Source organism: Mytilus trossulus, chromosome 10 (assembly GCF_036588685.1).
Source record: "Mytilus trossulus isolate FHL-02 chromosome 10, PNRI_Mtr1.1.1.hap1, whole genome shotgun sequence".
In the NCBI taxonomy this organism is placed as follows: Eukaryota; Metazoa; Mollusca; class Bivalvia; order Mytilida; family Mytilidae; genus Mytilus; species Mytilus trossulus.
Genome location: NC_086382.1, coordinates 37,787,848 through 37,795,712, shown reverse-complemented (window position 1 = coordinate 37,795,712; position 7,865 = coordinate 37,787,848).

The window sequence follows — 7,865 nt, the reverse complement described above, 5'->3', positions numbered from 1 at the left end:
TAGAAAATTCCACTTCCAAACCATATGTTTGTACTATTTATACCCCATGCAACGAGTTGCGCAGGGTATAATGTTTTTGACCCGTCCATTCGTCCGTCTGTCAGTCCGTCCGTCAGTCCGTCCGTCCATCAGTCCTGTTTCTTGTCATCGCAACTCCTCTCAAACCACACAGCAGAATTTCACGAAACCTTTTCAGATAATAAGGACATACTATGTAGTTGTGCATGATTCAATTTTTTTTCTAGGAGTTACTCCCCTTTGAACTGATTTACTTTAATGTACTACCGCAACAGTGTGTCATCGCAACTCCTCTCAAACCACACATCAGAATTTCAGGAAACCTTTTCAGATAATTAGGACATACTATGTAGTTGTGCATATCGACGGGAAATTGCGATTCAATTTTTTTTTCTAGGAGTTACGCCCCTTTGAACTTATTTGCTTCAATTATTCTGCAACAGTTTGTCATCTCAACTCCTCTGAAACCACACAACAGAATTTCATGAAATTTTGTAGATAATAAGGACATACTATTTAGATGTGCATATTGGCAGGAAATTAATTTAATTTCTCCAATGACAATTTGGGGACGTGGGGTATGTGAGCGTGCTCACTAAGGTTCTTTAATTGTAAACGGTATTAAAAGCTCATTAAGAATAATTTATTTTTTTTCATTTACATATTATTGCATTCTATAAAATTTCTTTCCGTAGAATCTATTGTAATTTTCCCCCCTATTTCATATGTCTTGTTACATCCTCTTATGAACATTTCAATGCATCTTCTAACTCGCATATTTGAAAAAAATGCCCAAAACGTCGGATGCGACGTCGAAGCGAATTGTGCTAAAATTTCCCATAGCATTTCCCGCTAATTTGCGTGCATAAATAAGATTTTCTGATTCAAATTACTAAAAAAACTCGATTTCCATGTTACAAGTTACGCTCATATTTTTTGACGTTTTTTTCCCTTTAGGGTTATTTGATTTAATTTTATGTTATAATTTTATTATTTCAAAGATATTACTATAAAACTATAGTCTTTTAGACATTACATATCATACCAGTTTTCATTTATTCTAAAAGACATGCTCAAATTAGGAAGAAAAAACGTGGAACTAGTATGGTTCACCAATACTGTGCGTACCGTCTTAGCCATCTAGTATTAATCGAATGTCTCTATAGGTTGTGACATACAATCAATTTGTTCACAAAAATTTGCACCAACTCTATGAGTAATAACCAACTCTAAGAGTAATTAAGAGATGGCCTGTTGCTATGTAACATAATATTGCATGCATGATATGACAGGGATTTCTAACTGTCTGTCAATGATAACTTAAATGATTGTATAAAGCTTTAGATTCTAAAAGGTAGAGATTTGGTTGCTTCATACCTTGTATGCAGGTACCTTATGCAACCAAGATTCCCTGCTAGTATATGTCTAATTACTTTGACCTCATATTCATGGTTCAGGGACCACTTGGGAGAAGAAAAAAAATTTGTCATGTGAAATAATTTATGATTATTAATTGATTACAGTCATCCAACAATCGTTACTTTTTCCAGGTATTTCTTCTAAATGCTTATTTCAACCTTATACATGTAATACTTATTATTGGTAATAGGATAGCTATATTAGGTATATGGGTGCCTTGCAATGTGTCAGGCAGGGTTCACATGACTTCAACCTTATTTTGTGGATCAGTGATCAAGGTTAAGTTTTTGTGGTCAAATTGGTCCCACAGATACTGTTCGAAATTTGTCAACTACAATGTCTATATTTGGTGTATGAAATGATTGTTAAGTGTACATACCTGACTGACAAGATTTCATCTAACCTTGACCTTTCCTATCCCATCTGTTGGTCTAAATAGTGTTGGTAATGCTGCACATGGTGGCTCTTATCAGCAGTATTGTGTTAGAAATCGTAGTTGGCAAAAATATCCTGAAGACTCCATCAAGTTTCTGCTTTTATATTGATTTTGGTATTCCTACTGAACTGGTTTGCTGCCAATATTTTCCTAAACTTGTAAAATGTTGATCTTAATGTTTTATCCTATTTTATTATGTCGGCTGTTGCATTGTTGCTGGTATCTATAAATCTGTTAAGATAGATGACAGAAGACTGAGAAGTGTTCAAATACGTTTTTTTCAGCTTGTACGTTGTGTATACCTAGAGCCTTTCCATTACTAAGTGTCCTTATACTATGTGTCATCTCTTATACATGTTTTATGGTTGGTGGTTCAATATTCGAATCAACATATCCGGGTTGAATATCAGCTAGTACTTTATATGTCTGTCTGGCAGGGTTTGTTTGACTTTAACCTCATGTCCATGGCCCAGTTGCCATTGCTTAGTTTTCCTGTTAAGTTTTGTTATTCATTTACATACTTAAATTTGTGTTACTGCAATCCAAGGCAAATTAAAAAAAGGGGAGTACATAAAAACTGACAATATAATTCTCAATATTTAGTGCATAGGATGATAATCAGGTGAACATGTCTGGCATGTAACATCTGGCCATTGTTTATAGTAAATGAAATAGGCTTGTGATTATATCTTCTATTTTGACAACTATAATTGAAATGCAGGAATTTTAAACCGCAAATATTAAAAGCAATGTGGGATAAACATTGTGTGGATCGACTTCTTAAATGATTATTCGAGAGCACCTAGATCATGCCCTTGTCACGATTTTGAATTGGGTGTGAAAAATAGCTACAGATGTTGCTGGTTTTCATTCAGATATCGGAGGCTTCTGATTCACCTTACCAATAGTCTTTTTTACAATCTGGGAACAACCATCAGGAGTTGAAAACACTCATGTGTCGACACTTTTTTTTTTAGCTTAAAACTGTATACAAATAAATTATTTAATTAAGTATAAAATCAACTAACTGAAAGTCGTATGCTTAGTAACCCTATTTAACCACCAATTCATTGTCAAATTTTGTTTCCGGTTTCAAAACATATTCTGGTTGTATTAAGAGTTCCTATTTAACAATCACAAAATCGACTATCATATGCAGATGATGATTGCCCAATAACATTGGCTTCTTAGTGAGAGGTTTAGCTCTATAAACCCAGGTTCAATTCACCATTTTCTACATTTGAAAATGCCTGTACCAAGTCAGGAATATGGAACAGTTGTTGTCCGTTTGTTTGATGTGTTTTATTATTTGATTTCGCCATTGAATTATTGACGTTCCGTTTTGAATTTTCCTCTGAGTTCAGTATTTTTGTGATGTTAATTTTTTTCTAGCTTCCTTTCAGCGTCGTGATACAATTCTATTCATTTTTCAAACGCGTAAGTGTGTGGTTAAACTCGGATGACTTGGTATCTTGCTAATTTAGTTGTTTCTTTTTGTCTGTAGATTTGCAAAAGTTTCATTATATCCAACTTTGTATCCTAGCTTTGTCAGCTCTGCAATATTTTCAACATCTTTATACACGGTTCAGTTGCAATGTGTTTTGATGGTAAATGATTGTCTTCGATTAAGATTGTCACAGTGTCCTTCCTTATCAATATGTTTTCTTCGGTCTAAGGAATTCCCATTCATTCACACATCCGGCCGTCTCCTCTTTCCTTTTAGAAAAAGGGTATAATTTTCCTTTCAATGTATCTACTACTAAGTGTTCCTATCAGTCTGACTATTGCTTAATAATTTAATATTCTATTTATGTGACAACACGTAAACCTTTATATTTTACCTACACTGCTATTTCGACATATATATGCGTTCCTCCTACATGTCCTAATAGAAGTTCATGGGGATACTGTGTTATAAAAAATATTTTATAGCCTGTATTCCGTTATTGGGCAAATACTGTAATATTTTTTTTCACATTGAAAGAGTCACGATTCCAAATGTTTCTGCCACCACAAGTTGGAACTAATAAATACCAAAAAGACACTACTATTGAATGACAGAACTTTGTGTCTTGTGGTTAAGGCTGATCATAATGATCTTGGTATTTCATCTGTGATCCTTTGCTTAACTCTAATGCTGTGATGTCCATAGGTATTTCTCACTAAGCAGTACTATATATGAACACACAACGGTATAATGCTAGGTCTTACACGTGCTCCACTAAACCTCTTTCTGAATTATGAACATAGATTTTATCTGCAATTAAAGCCGTGCTTCAAGTTATTGTGATACTGCCTTTTATAGAGGTGACGTGAATCAGATGAGAATACTAGAAAATTCCATAAACCCTTTTGGAGAATATACAATCTAAGACTCTTTCATCTTGCAATAGTATTAAAACATTTTACTTTTCTACACTCTACACACGTTTCCCCATTCCAAAATCCAAAAAAAAATTGAAAGAGTAGGTATTGGTTTGTTTCATACAAAAATAATGGCCAACGAAGCTACATGTATATTGTCTTAGAGAGGGATGAATCCCTCCGATTCAAACAAAAATTTCTCTGAAACTGACATCAAGATGCTAGATTTCTTAAACGGTAGCACAATACAAAGATTTTTCATCCCCAATCAGACATCTTTAAACTGATTTAATTCCACTCATCTTTCTTTAAATTTTAAAAATGAGGTACCAATGAGGTTGTACAAGAATCTATAAAATATTTTGGGATGCTATGAAGAACAAAGACGCTTAATTCATTCAAGTGTGGACGTCACAATATAACAACTAATAACATAATTATTAATTATGTAATAATTATGTCATAATGAAATTATCACAATTTGAAAGATTAATCCTTCTTCTTTCTTTTGGTATCTCAATTATAAAATATAAAGAAGGATGAAATAAATTACACCAGTTTAAAGTTGTCTGATTGGGAGTAAACAAAATATCTTTGTATTGTGCTACCTTAATTGACAACATATTTGTTACGTTAGGAGGTTGTGTTTTTCAACAAACTATTAGCATACACATGGGAACTAATTGTGCCCTTCTTCTTGCTGACTTGTTTCTTTGTTCTTTTGAAGCTGACATCATGCATGCAATTCTTAGGAAGGAAAAGAAGTAAGCAATATCCTTTGACTTTAATTCCGCTATATAGATGATGTTCTCTCATTAAATACAAATAGTAATTCAAAATTTGGTGATTATGTTGAACGCATCTAACATGTCTAACTAGAGATAAAGGGTACAACAGATACAGTTAAGTCTGTCTCGTATCTTAACTTTCACCGGGCTTATATTTCTTACAATGATTTTCTTGACAGAGGACTGCTGCTCACAAGAATATTAAACCAAGGGTTCCAAATGGTAAAGTTGAATTCGCCCCTTCGTAAATTTTACGGAAGCCATCTCGAGTTGGTTGACCGTTCTGGAATATCCGTTTCACAGATTATATCGGATGTGTTCTTATGTCATAACTACAATCCCGTTCCCGTTTTAAGAATGTGACCTTTTGGGTGCCACACGTGGAGCAGGATCTGCTTACCCTTCCAGAGCATCTGAGATCACACCTAGTTTTTGGTGGGGTTCGTGTTGCTTAGTCTTTAGTTTTCTATGTTGTGTCTCAGTGTACGATTTTTTTATCTGTTTGTCTTTTTCTTTTTTTTTTTTTATCCATGTCGTTGTCAGTTTATTTCCAACTATAAGTTTTAATTTCACTCTGGTATCTTTCGCCCCTCTTTCGCAACTACCTCAGGCAAGTGAATGATTTATTCACTTCCATGTTGATTTTTTTGGTTTCAAAGTTTTAAACTAAGGATTTCTTATCCCAGGCATAGATTACCTTAGCCGTATTTGGCACAGCTTTTTGGAATTTTGGATCCTCAATGCTCTTCAACTTTGTATTTGTTTGGTTTATAACTCTTTCGATATGAGCGTCACTGATGAGTCTTATGTAGACGAAACGCGTGTCTGGCGTACTAAATTATAATTCTGGTACTTTTGATAACTAATTAAACAGTGTTGCTACCGCGCCTGGCAGACCTTCAGTTATCCCGAAGATACCACCCGTCTAGAAGTCATGGCCTTTTAATATATATATTTTTTTTAAAGAATTTCAATGATACATGTTTTCAACATCTTTGAAAGAAAACCTACATATAACAATATCGTAACACGTTCTATTTTACGTCTCAATAAAGCTCAAGGCCGGATGAACTCCGCCAGACAGAAAATCAGATATTATACAAAACAAACATACAATACTCAAAATATAGTTTACCTATTGCTTGTAGTATCTGAGAAACATCTTATTACGAAGAATAAACTGAGGCCAGTGATCACACCATATAGATTATGTCATGGTAAGATTAACATTGAATAACAACATGAACATCATTCAATCGTTCTTTGCACCATTAATAGTTGATTGATACATTGCTTATAGTATCTGAAAAACAGACAACCGTGAAAAACTTTATATTGACCATTGCACTAAGAAAAAAAGTTCATTGCAATATGTATACCTTACAATTATTCCGATGCCATACATCTGATATATAGATAGCTGTCCTATTGTCATAGTTTCTGTGAAAACAAAAACACCTTTACCATGTTAAATGAATCACGAAAAGGGTCATGGTAAGAATAAACCTACCAGAAAAATAGATCATGTACACCTCAAAAAAATTCCATGCACCAAATACAGCTGATGTATTGCTTCAGAAAAATGAGAAGCAGACCAAACCGACAAAACAAGTGGCCGCCGATCCAGTAGTTTTCGTAAGGGCCCCCCTTACGAAGTTCATAGGTATTCCTGACTGCATAAGAGGGGGTCCGCTCCAGTCATGCCCTTTTAATTGATATCATCACGTTGTCTGTCTCATGTTGTGATGTTACATTCGTGTTAGGGTGAAAGTTGGCGTCTGTTAAAACGCTAAAACCGCTGCATTTTTATTTTGCACCTGTCCAATAAAGTGATTGCCGTATGTTGATGTGGTTTATAAATGTTTCTCGTTTCTCGTTTTTATACATTGCTTATAGCTTGCTCATTAGTCTTTGAGAGCCAATGCTCCGTGTTGAAAGCCAAAGTTAGACCTATAATGGTTTATTTTTTCACAAATGGTTAGCGCTTGCATGGAGAGTTGTCACATTGGCACCCATACCATATCTTCTTATATCTGTTTAATGCATACACATAGTAGTTTTCTCCGAGCTGCCATAATCAAGAATATCGATTAAACCAAAGACTATAAAGCTTAATATATTCATTAGTAGGCTTAATGAAACTGTTAAACCAAGTTTGCATTGTCAAATTTTTGAACAAATTGCTCTTTTGCTTTATAAATAGGGCTCTTCACGGTTAGTTCGGCCATATTGGATAGGGGGCAAAAATACGGGAAAACATCATAGAAACAGAGCAGTTGCTTGGAAACACACCGTGATAGGATTTCCCATACTTTCATACTATTTCCACCTCTTTCTTAAAAATCTGCCCCCTATCCAACATGGCCGAACTAACCGTAAAGAATCCTATTTAACTCTAAAGATGTTTGAATAAAAATGCCTATTGAAAATCGGAATGTGTCAAAGAAACGCTAGCATAATTTGGTTAAGATAAGAAAATTTAATTTTGATTGGACATTTGAAGTACAAATATACAACTCAAGCTCTAATGAGCTTTTGACTGAATATAAAATCATATAAATAACATAAAAACAATCCAATTTTACATTTAAAACAACCTGTCAATACAACGTTGAAACTCACATACATAGCATGCAATAAAAATAAGCAACAATTGTGTTCAATTTGTTTCACCCCCCGTTTCATCGCCGATCTTGTAATAAAGCATACCAACGTTATACCCCAACGCTTATGTACTGAGTTCCTTATTTATCTATTTTCATAATTATGGAGCGTGATTTGTGAACGTAGCAGTAGATAAAAACTTTACTTTTCTGTTGGTTTTTAGACAAACTGTAGAT